Here is a 15,082-nt window from a genome sequence, read left to right on the forward strand (position 1 = left end):
TCTAGCCGCTATGGAGCACTAAAAGGGTCAAATTTAGCTTGCAAACAAGCTAAATTAACCCCTTTTAGCACTATAACTGATAGGCCCACTTTCTAATCATAGGATACAATTTACCAGGGGCTCTCCTGTGCTTTGGAAGAGGTCAGGGACGGGACTGTGAGATGGCTATTCTTCCAGTGCCACCAGGCTTCACTGGGGGGGGGGGGGGCTTAAACTGGTTTCCAGCCAGCGCCTATCCTTCTGAAACCTTGCAGGCTTTCTTGCATGGAGACACCTCTATGATGTTCATCATTTTCATGCAAATTGTCCAAAACACCATGGCGGATGGGAAGGGGGAAGTGAATCAAATTTGAGGACCCCTCCCACATAAACTGCTGCACCTATCCTTCTAAATACTTAGGTAATACTTAGGTAAACCTCTAGGCTCTCTGTCCACAAGGAACAAAGATAAGCGCATCCTTTTTTGGATACCCTCAAAATGTAAAGGCTTCTGTTGCACAAACACTCTTGCACCTATTCACCAAACCCACTGCACCTATTTTTCCAGATATTTGGCAGACATAACCCCCTCCTAAAAGGTTAGTACACCAACAAATGTTATGAGAAACAGAAAAAAAGTAATAGCCATTATTTCCCCCCATGATAGAGCTTTATCACACCAGGATTATACTGTGCAATCACTGCAAATTGTGCGCAAAGGACTCCAAAGTTTTCCACCTTATAATTTGCTTTGACTGTGAAGTGCTCCCATGCATCCTGCTTTAATTGTGCTATAAAGGGAAAAGCCTTGCTGTATTTAGCCACTAGTTTTTGAGCGTATCTTCCGAGCGGCCACTGGGGCACAGGAGCAGGATTTGAAAAAAATTAAACAAATGCTTACATCTGCATAAGCTTTCAAGAGAAACATCAAAATTGGCACAGTAATAGATATTAAGAAGAGCTTTAAGCATACCAAATTTGAATTGGATTGGGTCATCCATTGATTTTTTATATTTTTTTTACATTTCCCCCTTTAAACCCTCTTCCTGGTAGGCAAAGTGCTGCTGCCCGGGGTACAACAACAACAAAAACAACAATGAAAGCTAAACACTATAGGGGATAATTCGAAGGAAACAGGTACGTGGGATGAAGCTCTTAGTCAATGGGTGCCCAAAAGCCTCAGATTTCCTAGTCTCAAATCACGTTTGGTACCCAACTCAAAGCAGATGGTCTCTGAATAAGTCCAAGCAGAATCAGGTTGTTTTCCAAAGTGCCAATTCAGGATCTGAGGGCATGGCTAGACGAGGGGGGTTGAGGGGGATGATCTCACGATTTTATGATTGCGAGATCGTCCCCCTTGTCTACACCCAGCTTGCGACATCCTAGGAGGAAGAGGACATCGCGGCTACCATTTTCTTTTGTGTTTTTAATCAGAGAAGAACGCAGGAGTGTTCCTGCGCAAAACGTAAGTTTTTTGTTTTGTTTTTTAAAAAAACTCCCGCTCCCCCACCCCACCCCCGATGGGCACAGAACTCTTGAGGAGCTCCATGCCCAGTTCCTGGCTCCTCGCATTTACTCACGAGGAGCCGGGACAAAACCACAACCATGAGCCACACGTCCCGCGGTCTCGGGATCATCCTGAGACAGCGGGGAAAACTGAAATTGAAGGGTAGGGCGTTATCCCAGGGAAAGGGAGGGATCGTCCCTACCTGCTCCCAGGATGCCCTGTGCGTCATGTGGACTCACAGGGATGATCCTGGGATGATCCCTGGGATATCGCCCCATCTAGACATGCCCTCGGTCAGATCTTGTGGTTGGTGCACTCTTCTAGTTTGAACCCTTTCTAGAGAAAGGCGCACATAGAAAGGAAAGCTAAATCTTCTGTCTCGCTTTGATTGACTACAACAGCAGACTTCGAAATGTCACAGCTATCTCAACTCTGAACTGAAAATGAACCTCTCTCTTACACACGCAAATACAATAAATGTATTCTCAACTCTCATACCAAAGCTGGTGAGCATTGGCATATGTTATTATTCACAGAGCCAAGGAAACATAGTAGAAATCAGTTAACACTTTTAAGCAGCAGGTTCTGGGTTTTCCTTGTTTTGTTTTTTAATGTTTCTTCTAACAACAACAACAACAACACACACACACACACACCCCCAAAAAAACCAAAAGCTTCTCCCACATCCCATTTGGACTGCATATGTAACCTAATAAAATCCAGGAGCATTACAGTGTACTGACAGAAGTGCAGAATATAGTGCTGTGAGTAAAATTCAGCTTCCTAAGAATGTTTAGTTCTTCTCATTTTTAAAAAAATGCAAGTTTCTAGCCCTTATGGCTGCAAATATAATATTTTAAGGTTGCAATGTTATACATAATGGGACTTACTTCTGAGTAAATAATCATAGGATTGCACTGCAAGAGTACGTGGGTAAAAATTTCTGAAATCTCAGAAGTCAAAGGGTAGGGTAAATATAATTTGCAGTAAACAAAGGAAAGGTTTCAATGCCCTCTGTAGCTCCTCCCTCGCCCTAATTCAGGTAGAATAAATGATGTGAAATAGTAAAAAGAGCAGAATAAATAATGCAAAATAAACAAAATTGTGGAAAGCTGCTCAAAATGCATGATATATACTGGTGAAATAATCCAGTTTTTCTTGCTGTAGAATTTGGATTGCCTGGGCAGAGATTTATTATTATTTTTAAGTGCAGAGTACACATAATTCTGGCAATAAGTCAATACGTAACTGTTATTTCATTCTTTGTTGGTTTCATGCTATGATTCCTTACAACTCAACAATGATCCTATTGAGTGTAGGTGATGACATTGATGGCAAGTTATATAATCAGTCGACGTAGGGATTTTAATGATTCACTCATCTGACAATAAAGGGAGCAAATGGGCAAGGAGACCACAGTCGGCAGCTAGGTTGGCAAGAAAAGTAACACCACTGCCAAGCACAAAGGGACTTCTTACACTGGCAGTTTTTTCCCCACACTTGCGCTCCTCCTTTAAAACTAGTTAAAGGTCTGTGGTAAATATAGCACTAGGTGTTCTTCATCAGGCAGACAGAGATCGGGTGGGACTGGTTAACTGTTGCATCAAATACTCAGATGGCCTTGCTGTGGGTTCAGCACCACAGTTGCGGAACCCACAGGTGTTATCACAGGTGCAATGTTACAAGTTCCCCAAAGCAGCCCTTCATCTTGTTCATCCTCTCTGCTTTTTGACTGTACTTGTGCTGCCTAGGCCAACAAAGTGGCTTAGAAAAGGGGGGAGGCCAAAACAGAGGGATAAGTATAAAATACACAGGCTTTGGTCAATTTCCACAGGAGGTTTGTCCAAAAATGTGAAGCAGCCATCAAGAATGTGACCGTATTTCATCGCTTTTTGGAGCTCAGTTCTTCACACCCAATCTAATGGAAGATATCTCAAAGGCCTAATCTACACCAAGCAGGATCTTGCACTATGAAAGCAGTATATGGTATGTGTCAATGGGCCCCAGCAGTTCTCAGTGCACTTCACTGAGTAGTGTGGCTCCTGCCTTGTATATAGTGTTTTCATACCGCTTTTATAGTGCAATATCCTGCTTGGTGTAGATAAGGCCAAAGACATTTTTTTCAAGATAAATAAAAATGGATTTTAAAAGATTAAATAGATTTAAATGTGGGGTTTGTGTTGTCGTTGTTATTTCACTTATAGTAAACTACTCTTTTTAAATTTGAAAATAATGTCTATTACCAGTATTCTCTTTCTTAAAACTGAATCTATCAGATTAAACACTGCTGTCCCATGGGGGGGAAATTAACTCTGGGGGGATTGTCTGACTTTTCAAGTCAGGTATTATACATATGACACAATGGGTAAAGCACTAGATTTATTGTTATGAGTTTTATATTGGGAGTGATAAATTAGTTGCAGGCATTGGCATCCAGGATAATGCTCTGAAGTTGAATGGATGATCTTGTTCTCCTAGTTGATGTCCCTAAAGTAATGTAATTTGTTCAGTTTACAAATTATGAATTTTCACTATTCTACATATTGAACAAAGAAACATGAACAGTTAACTTCCCACCTCATGAAAAATAATAATCCTGTTCTACCCAGTAACTGCCATCCCTTGCTACTGCAAGGTTTTGGGCACTTGATTTGCAAAGAAATGGTCTTGCTTGGTGTTCTTTTCATATACACAGAGAATCACAAACAGATATCCATTCTTTTAAATAAACATATAATGTATGTGTTTTGTAGGCAGTTCTACAAAAGGCTTTAAAGGTGATGCAACACAGTGCATGTACTGATAGTATAGGTTCTGTTTCCAAACACCAAATTAACTCAAGGAATAATTTACACCTGGGCAGAAAATGTTAAAATCTGCTTTTCTGTTTAAGTGGACTTTGGTCTTCCTTTTGCATTCAGTTCATACATAAATAATTCCAGTGGCACTGGGGAATTACAACAAATATGAAAGGAAAGCAATGTATAACAATATAGAAACAGGAGTCCAAGCAGCAGGAGAAAGGAGGCAGAGGAAGCTGTCAGAAGATGTGCCAAATTCAAATTGCAATATAATGTAGTAGAAGACAGATGTCTCCTCCGAAACTCTCAGAGACAATGAGAAGCCTTTGACAGAACAGATTTTAAATCCAAGTGCAATATTATTATTTTTAGAAGAAACAAAAGAATCATAGATGGTATTAACTGCAAGAAGTGGAATGTAACTTCTGGCAGCACTAATGCAGATGTTTCTGAGGTATCTTTAGATCCTGGCCAGAGAATGGAGAAATGCATGGCAAAACAACAACAACTGAGCCAGTGTGGTGTAGTGGCTAAAGTATTGGACTGAGAGTCAGGAGATCCGGGTCCTAGTCCCCAAACCCCTGGGTGACTTTGGGCCAGTCACAGACTCTCAGCCCAACCCACCTCACAGGGCGGTTGTTGTGAGGATAAAAATGAAGAGGATTATGTACGCCGCCTTGGGTTCCTTGGAGGAAAAAAGGCAGGATATAAATGCAATCAATCAATCAATCAATAAAACAAAATCTCCCTAGACAGATGAATATATTTCCAACAGGCATCAGCATCTACAAACAATATCAAAGTGCACAGTCTGTATTCCATGCAGGTCTTGAAGAAAACATACTGTTTGGGGGCTATATGTCTGAATGCTGTTGGGAGTGCAGTCATTTAAAACCAGTGCTACCTTGCATGGAGAACTACACAAAATTCACAGAGCAATTACGCAGAGGAATTGCAGCAAAAACAAACTGCAAAAAGGCCCAGCTGTTTAAAAACTAGCCAAGTGGAAACGCTACATCTATTTACCATTTGCTTGACACACAAACATTTCAGCACACTTCCCTCATGGAAAAAATGTTCCCGAGAGAAAACCGTATGCGAGCATGAAAAACTCACATGCTCCAATTATGGGTGGTGTTTGAGGTGAAAATGCAAGTCTTTGAAGGTTGGTTTCTGCAAAGCCATTGTGTCCTGTGTATTGATGATGGAGGCCTAACTAGACCCACTTAGGGTTTCTATCTGCATTGCTTTGGCTTGTGTAACATTCCATAAATATTATGTTTTATTGTTCTCATTCATTTTCACTGGCTTTTTCTGATGGAGAGTTAACAGTTGTTTTATGAGTGCCTTCACCCTGGGTTGGGCTTATTGTCTTTGACAATCCAAGCACCACTTCTTCCAGTTAATACACACCACACTCAACAATAACACTATAGACTGGGTTCAAAGATGCCAGAAATAATTTACATGTTTTAGCTGTGTGTGTCCCACCTGGTTTAACGAGGCACCTACCCTGCATTTTTAAGATACCAAGGGGCCCTCTGAATGGGGTCATTATTGCACTCTTTCCAACATTTGACTGGGGAAAATAGATACAATTGTTCTGTATTCCGTTAACAAAGGGTTCACATATCTGAGTTGCATGTTGCCAAGTTCTTGAGTTATCATTTGTATGCTGCTGTATCCTTTAGGCATTTCAAACTTGTACAAAGATTTATGAGGTTTAAAAGATGCATTTATTCACAGAACGTAGGGCTTAAACAAAACAAGGAGCAATCCAGAGGAACAAACCACATCTACTGGATCTGATAGCGGCAAGTGCAGCCCAAGAAGAGGCACAGTCCACCAGGATGTTCTCCTAAATCAGACAAGCTGAACAGAATGGGAGCAGCTCTACTCATTTCCGTTGGACACCCGCAGGAGAATGTCCTGGGGACTGTGTCCAAAGTTTGGAATAGTAACTTGAACAAGTGGGAGGAGGACTTACCAGAAAAATGTTTTGGTGCATCCTAAACTTCTCAGGAGAGTTATGCAATCCAAACATATATTCAAAAATGCATGTATTAGGAGAAATAGCATTCAAAAGTGCATTATCTTTGGGAAATGTCTTGCAAAAATAGGTGTATCCTTTTTTTTAGGATGTTTATAACAATGTATATTGTACTTTTAATATTGTATTTTGTATTTGTGTTTTAAATTTTTTGGTTGTTTTTATGCTCTTCATGGTTTTAATTTTTGTGAACCGCCCAGAGAGCTTCAGCTATTAGGCAGTATAAAAATGTAATAAATAAATAAATAAATAAATAAATAAATGTTTTAATTGAGGACTATGTATTTTATCATTTATTGTTGTTTCCCGCCTCGATCATAATGGAGAGGTAGGTTGTTATTATTATTATTATTATTATTATTATTATTATTATTATTATTATTATTTTGTATTAGGAAAAATGTGCATTAAAATGCTTAGAATTTTCATGCAAATTTTGAAAAAATATTCTCAAAGTTCAGACTGAACCAGTATTCTGTTAAGTATCTAAGTATTCTAGCTTAACGTACTCCCTAACATGTTTATTTTCCTAAGTGCAGGGGAAATTTTGTACAGACTCATCATTCGATCATGTGAGCCTCCCTCCTCCTTCGTTCCGAGGCAGGTTAACTACCTCAGTGAGAACTAGGTACAACTAAGCCTTAGAGACATTCCAGCAACCAATGTGTTATATGTATTAAACATCTATTGACTATCTATTAAACAGGTACAAATGGAGAGCAAGTGGGAATCTACACTGATGTTATTCTAACGTTTTGAATGGGTTACTGTGACACACAGCGTCACATGACCCTGGGTCTCTAACGTTGTAAATGAGTTGTACTTACAGGTTCTATTTCTTAGTTCCAGCGCGGCTACAGATTCATGTTCCTCGTTCTACCGGTAATTTTCCTCTCCCTCTTCTCTGAGAGTAGCAGAGCTGCTGGGTTTGCTCTGCCCACTTCCTATTCTCCTTCCTTCACCCCATTTGCTATCTTATCTGCTACAGCAGATGAATCACACCAGCGTTATACTGTGCAATCACTGACAATTGCATGCAAAGGACTCAGAAGTTTTCCACCTTAGAATCTGCTTTTATTGTAAAGTACTCCCATGCATCCTGCCTTAATTGTGCTCCTTTTGCAAAAGATTCTCTGGAGCCGCTGCTGTGGGCGCAGGAGCAGGATTTTAAACAAATGCTTACATCTGCGTAAGCTTTATAGATAAAGACACCAAATTGGCACTAATTCAAATACCAAATTTGAATCAAATTGGGTCATCGGTTGATTTTTTATGATTTTTTTTAACATTTCCCCCCTCTTTGCAAAGGAGCTAAGGAGCGCTCAAAGGAGCGCTGTAGCTCCGTGCAGGAAAATTAACAAGGGTCTCTGCTCCCAGTCCAAAACAGGGCTGCTGCTAAAACTTTTCAATTTGGCCACCTATCCAAACCCTGACCAGAACCAACCCAGCTTAGCTTCAGCAAAGTGACTGGCTCCTATGCATTCAGGCAATTCTCTGGGATTTCTGTTAAGATGTTTTGGGAGGGAGGGAGTTTGTGTGTGCTTATGACTATTGCCCTGCACTGCTGGCTAGGAATGAGGCAGTCAGTGGGCGGAGCAAACCCAGCAACTCTGCTACTCTCAGAGAAGAGGGAGAACAACGGAAAGGATTTAACAATATGCCCTGCAGTAACGTTACAGCTAAACGTAAGTCACACTAGTGTGCCCGGTGATACAGAGAACCACGTTAGAAAGGGACACTAGCAACGTTATAAGCCCAAGTGTCTGTAATGTACTTCTTCTAGATGCCGAGTTTATACAACAGTAGGAAATTCTGTCTCTCATGGGAAGGAACCACCCTCAAATCGGGGTGGGGAATTGACCTCTTAAAAGATGGGAGATGGATTCAGGCCTTAGCTAGACCTAAGGATTATCCCAGGCAAATGGAGGCGTCGTCCCTGCCTGCTCCCAGGATCCCCTGTGTGTCATTTGGATGCACAGGGATGATCCTGGGACAATCCCTGGATATAGGCCTGGTCTAGCCATGGCCTCAAGCTCCAGGGGTAAAATCCAGCATGACTTCTACTTAGAGTAGACCCACTGAAATGAATGAGACTTCAATTAGATTAACATTGGATGCAACCGACGTTAGTCATGACTAGGGATGGGAGAATGCTCCAACGTCTGGTCTGGGGAGGAGGGTCCTCCATGAGGAAATCCAGACCACTGCAAATTTCTCTGGAGCCCTGGGATGTCCGCCAGAGTTCGTGTGGTGACTATCTTTATACAAGGTGCAACAGGCTAATGGTGTCTGCCACTAGTCTATTGCGTTAAAATTACAGTCATTATTGGTGTATTTTATGCTATTTGCAGCCGTAAAGCATCTATTTCTATGTAAATGTGGCCACAAATGGCTGCCCTGCATGAAATCCAAGGACACCAAGTAAGGGGGGGGGGGCAGTCCACTGTGGACTCCAACGGTTGCATTCCTGGGAATCCAGCCTCACTGGAGTCTGCAGCACATTTCTCCAGCATCCCTACTCATGACTATCTTAAGTCCCATTCATTTCAGTGGGTCTACTCTCAGTAAGACTTACGTTGAATTTTTGCCCTAGGTTATTTATAATAACCTATATTTATATTTATCAGTCCACTGCCTTGGCCCCATTGAGTGAGACATGGCATAAAACTGGATGCAGGTCTCTGAACATATCTAATAGTAACCTCTGGTCACTGAGGTCATTAGAGGGCATGCTGCTGGTGGGTCCACGTGGAGCTATGGCCTAACTAGAGTCCCCCCAAGAGACAAGCCTCTTGTGTGGTGGCCCCTTTTCTTTGGAATTCCCTGCCCCTAGAGGTCAGGCAGGCACCAACACTGAAAACAGCTCTTTTCCAGGAAGTATTCCTCAACTGACCAGCCACTGTTTTTGTTGGTATTCTGCTTTAAAATTGACAATTTTAATATGCTGTTTTAATCTTTTAATCTTTGTATTATTTTATTTCTTATGTTCACTGCTCTGGAATCTATTTTAGATATGGAGCAGTATATACGTAAATATTGTAAATGAATAAGTAGCAAGGGGCATTTTTTTCCAGTACAATCTTATGTGTAAGTACAGATGTTATCTGAGACTTACTCCCAGATAAGTGTGTATAGGATTGCAGCCAAAAAAACCAACCTTTGGCTCTTGCTACTCAGGAAAGGACAGAGGTTGCCTATTAACTTTGTGAGACCTACTAAAGCTAGATGTCCCTTTGCTCAAGCCTGTCTCAGAGTCACACCCTCTGCCCTAAAAGCTTTCAGGTTACTCTAGAGTAGATGAAATTGCCTACAATGTTGAAAGTTGCCTGACACCTGCATGTAACTGCTTGTGTAACAAATGTAAGTGCGCCCACCGTGTCACATGTACAGCTAACAGGACATTGACCTCAGTCATGGTTTCCTATGTATAATGTGGCCATGGACAAATAGACATGTGCATATGGATCAGATGTGAGGAGTGGAGCAATAGCTCAGGGGTGGAACTCATCAAGCCCTGGCTTCTTTAGTTAAAAGAACTTCAGGTAACTGGGAAAGTAAGATAAGACCATCCTGTATACCATCCGCCGCCCCGCCTTCTTCCGCTGAGCTCTCCGACCCGGGTGGCTCTTTCGCCAGCAGCAGGAGGCCGGCGGGGAGGTGGGCGGCGGTGGCGGCAAGGACTCCCCAGCGAAGCCGCCGAGCCAGGAAACTTTTCGCCCCGTCCCCGCGAGGGGCGATTAGGGGCCACCGCCGCCGCCTCTTCTGGCCAGGTAGGGCAGGATCTACACAATGAGTTTCGGGGCGCACTGGAGGCACACGCAAGCGCCTTCACGACGCTGTGTAGATCCACCCCTAGTCACAGTCTTTCACACTATGGTGAAATAAGGTGTATTTTTATTTAAATTATAAACATCGTTTCTAAATCTGCATCTATGCATATAAATTAGCATACGCAATTTTATGCAAATCACTGCCCTCTTTTGGGGAGATGCGTTTCCCCGTTTTTAGCCATTCATAAGCGGCCACCCTATAGGAAAGACCTACAGCAGTCAGTACTAGATCATGGTCTGACTCAATATGAGGCCGCCTGATGTTTCCAGATGTCATTATTTCACATAGACCACAGGAAAAACCGTAGGAACAAATATTTCCAACAATATTTGGAAATATTGTATTTCCAAATATTATAGGCAGAAGGGGTGGGCGCAGGATTCTTTCCCCTCCATGGTACTCTGCTCCACACACATCCCAGCTAAAGAAAATCTACACACAAAAATCTGTAATTCCGCAAAGATTTCTGTTCCTGGACTGGTGCAAAAGACAACCAAAAAGTTATCATAATACACAATAGAGCATGATTCAGCCTAATCCCTTCTACACTCTTAACATTTTGTTGAACTGTGCTCAAATGTATAGGCTGATGTGTTTTTTTTTAAAAAAAAACTTGGTAAAAACAAACAAACAGTTCTTAGCAAGTCTCAAAATGTTTCTCAATGCACTCCTTCACTTTGCCTCTTCCTGTCACACTTGATAAACTAACGATTCCCAAGCCCATCCTACTGTATTCCTACGACTGGAGTTAAATGCTCAATTCAAAGACAAATTAGTACATGTCAGAAATTCTGAAGAAGAACCTCACGCACCCAACTGCATGCCCTCCTTGACTTTCCAAACCATTTTATGCACCTGTACAGTCAATTTTCTTGCCTAACCCTTTGATGAAACATCATCTGTGTTGCTATGAAACAGAAAGAAACTATAGCAACATGCACTTACAATATACCTCTAACTTTTGTGAAACTCCCATCAGGATCTCTAGAGCTGGCCCAGGCATTTTACTGCCTGAAGTGGAACAGCAAATGCGCCCTGTCCCACCCCGCCAGTCAAGGCACGTAGAACCCAAGTCTGGCCAGGTTAATTTGCCACCCCGTAGCAAGAAAGCCACAGACACCTCTCCCTTGGAGTAAAAATGCAACAATCATATGTTCTGCTCTTTCGTGACACCCAAAATCTCATTCTGCCGGCCCGGAGGAAGTACTCTACATTGTGTGCATTTTTATTAGAACTATTAATTCAGCTTTAATGGCAGAAGTTATCAACAAAGTAACAGTGCAATCCTATGCAAGTCAACTCAGAAGTAAATCACATAGAGTTCAATGAGACTTGATCCCAGGTAAGTGTGAATAGGCTTGACCTCAATGGGACTTGCTTCTGAGTAGACAAGTATAGGATTGCTCTGCAATTCATTTCATTCTTGAGTCAAATAAACTTTCAGATTGTCTTCCAAATATCAGGTCACTTCACTGTCACCTACCTAATCAAGGAAGACTTTTTATACTCAAAAATGTCATCTGTGTGGAAAACCATAATATTTATTTAATATGTGTTAGTTCCTTTTTCATCTGGCCTTTGGGATTTGCTCTAACAGGGATGTTTTGATTGGCTGATTATATCTAGTTCGGTGTTATTTTGTTTGCTTTTTATCTTTTTCATTGATATTACTATTTTTATTGTAATTTAATGTTTTTCTTTCTTTGTTGTGAACCACTTCGAACAAATGTTGGAAAACCAGCATATAAAATCAATACCTACTATGGCTGCTTTCCATTGCAATCTCAGGCATGTCTACCCAGAAAGAAGTCCCATTGCGTTCAAAGGCACTTATTCATGTGCAAGTATATATAGGGTTGCAGCCAAAATTGTGTGGGACAATTAATTAAATAAAAAATCTTTAATCAGATGATTTTGCTAGTATAAAACAAGTGGCCACAGCAGCTCAGAGTGCCTTTTACCAGCTTGGGTTGGCTCACCAGCTACAGCCTCTCCGAGACAGGGATAGCTTGGCCACAGTGGTACAGGTGCTAGTAACCTCAAGACTGGATTACTGCAGTGCAATCTATATGGGACTGCCCTTAAGGCTGCTCCAGAAGCTGGAGCTATGCAAAATGCAGAAACTTGGCTGTTGTCAGGAGCTGCCCCTTTTGAGCATGCAACTCCTTTGCTAAGCAAACTGCACTGGTTGTGTATTCGCTACTGGACCAGGTTTAAAGGTTTGTAGCATGGCCATATGAAAAGGAGGACAGGGCTCCTGTATCTTTAACAGTTGTACAGAAAAGAGAATTTCAGCAGGTGTCATCTGTATGCATGTAGCACCTGGTGAAATACCCTTCATCACAGTTAAAGCTGCAGGAGCTCTGCCCTCTTTTATATCTGGTCACTCTGATTGGCCTCTGAATCAGTCCAAGCAGAATCAGGCTGTTTTCCAAAGTGCCAAATCAGGATCTGAGTCAGATCTTGTGGTTGGTGCACTCTTCTAGTTTGAATACTTATATTAGAGTGTGCAGGAAAAGCAGCACAATCAAAACAGTCCACGGAATGGGCCACATGCACGTTGTTTACTTCCTCTTTCGAAAGAGGAAGTAATGAGGGCCAAATGCGTGGGTGGAGAAGTGTTGATAAACACAATTCCCCCCATGTGATGATGCTGTTACTCAGCTGTGGAACCTGATGTGCTCAGGATTACCTAAGGATAGCAATTACCTAAGGATAGCAATCCCTTTCTGACTCCATTGAATTATAGAATAAACATAGATTAATTTGGGCATTCCATGGTTCAAAACAATTTAACCAGGTCTGGTCTTACTAAGACCCTGGCCTGTTCATATGATCAGTGTGGGTATACTGAACGTATGGAAGAATGAGCAGGATCATGGCAGCAGGCTCCAGCCTTGACCTCCACACATTCAACTCTTCTGCACAGAACATAGGTATGCACAATCTGTACACATGTGGGCTCTCTGCAAAAGAGCCAATAAATGTCTGAAGGTCTCAGACTGAGAATATAACCATGATCCACAATATACCTACTTTGATTGTGTGAATAGGACTTAGGTCTGCAGCCACCAACTGAACAGAAGCAATAATGGCCCCTTGAAAATCTTGGCTGAAGAATGATAGGCTATCTATACTGGAGTGTGTGCCAGGCACATGTATAACTGCAGTGAATCCTCCGCATGTAGAGCCACATGAAGGGCAGGCTGTGTTGAACATCTATCACTTCTACCTCATCACACCTGGATCTGGCCACATACCTCCCTGCCTATTGTGGTTTGGGGTGCATGTGCATTATCCCTTCCTTGCTAGCATTATAGCCATTTTTGCAGAACTTCATATAGAGAGGTCATTACACACATTCATGCCCTCTTCCTTGCTATTCAGTTTCAGCTGCTGCCAAGGGGGGGTACTATTAGGTGATAAGGAAACAATGACCCTCTCACCTCCACTTCAACTTTGGAGGGATGGTCTGGATATGGCACACACTGGGACCAGCTATGACATATTTCCTCCCTGGTATGGTACCTACCAGTTCATCACCACTTGAGCATCAAATGATGCTTCACAGTCATATTGAACAAGTACCCTAACAAATGTGTGTTATATTCAAGCAATATAGTGGGTGGGTGGGTGTGTCACATACACACGCATGCACACACAAACATACATGTTTGTGATCATTTAAGGGCACATGTTTAGACAGAAAATAAAAGGTCCTATGACTCCCATGCTGGCAGCTGTAGGACTTTTGTTCTGTCTAAATATGGATATGAATGAGTCTTAAATTTCATTCCATATTGTTTTAAGTCTATGCAGATGTTTATTTATGTGTTTATTTACCAAAATATTTAATACTGCCTTTCATTCTATACATTGAAAAGGGTGGCTAATGGAACAGGTGTAGTTATTTCTTTTTACTGGTGTGTTTTAAGTGTGTTTTTAATCTTTTTTATATTTTAATTATATTTGTTTTTATTTGAATGTTACTTTTGTTAGCCACCTTGTGTGCCATTTTTGGCAGAAAAGTGGGATAAAAATTCAATTAATAAATAAATACAATTCTTAAAAACCACAATGCATATTAAGTACAGAGAGAGAAAAAGCTTTATTGCGCCTTGCCCCATTTAAGCATTCAGGAACCATGCTGGATCTAAGAGCACAACAAAACTGTGTCCCTGGCCAGATCTACACCAAACAGGATATGACACTTTGAAAACTGTTTGAAAACTGTATATGGAGTGTGCCCTGGGCCCCAACAGTTGTCACTATTGTTATAAACAGTTTTAAAGCAGCAGTGCAACACTGTCCAATCCAGGCTGTTTATCTACTTCTGATTCAAACCTATTTCTTTTTCACAGCACTTCATCTTATTGGGATTAAGCCTCGGTTTCTTTGCCATTACCCAGTCCATATATTTAAATTCAGAGACAAGCTACAAGACTATAGTTCATCACAGTATTCAGGATAGTGATGCAGCCCACTGATAGGCTGTGTGTTTATCCAAAAAGCAGGAAAATATTAGGATTCCATTAATGAACAATAAATTCATATCCTGTGTTCCTGCCTGCATTGTTTTTATGTCAAGCTGGCCAGTGTTCCAACTACTGATATTTTGTAGGCTGAGTGGTTGTCAGCTCATGCACCAGTTTGAACTCATTCACCAGTTTTATGCTAAATTTATCCTACTGGTCAAGCATCAAATCGATTGACTTCAATTTAGAATCAGACTCGTAAATAAAGCTCATAAATTATCAGCATCCAGGCTTCCAAAGCTGGCACACATTGGTTAATTGTATTCTAATGGTTACTCCCAAATCCCAGTGGAGGAAAGTGGCTCCAATGTCAATGGGGAGGTAAACTAGGGACCTTTCTACACCTAAGGATTATCCCAGGAAAATGGAGGGATCATCC

This window comes from Elgaria multicarinata, chromosome 4, assembly GCF_023053635.1.
Source record: "Elgaria multicarinata webbii isolate HBS135686 ecotype San Diego chromosome 4, rElgMul1.1.pri, whole genome shotgun sequence".
Classification (NCBI taxonomy): domain Eukaryota; kingdom Metazoa; phylum Chordata; class Lepidosauria; order Squamata; family Anguidae; genus Elgaria; species Elgaria multicarinata.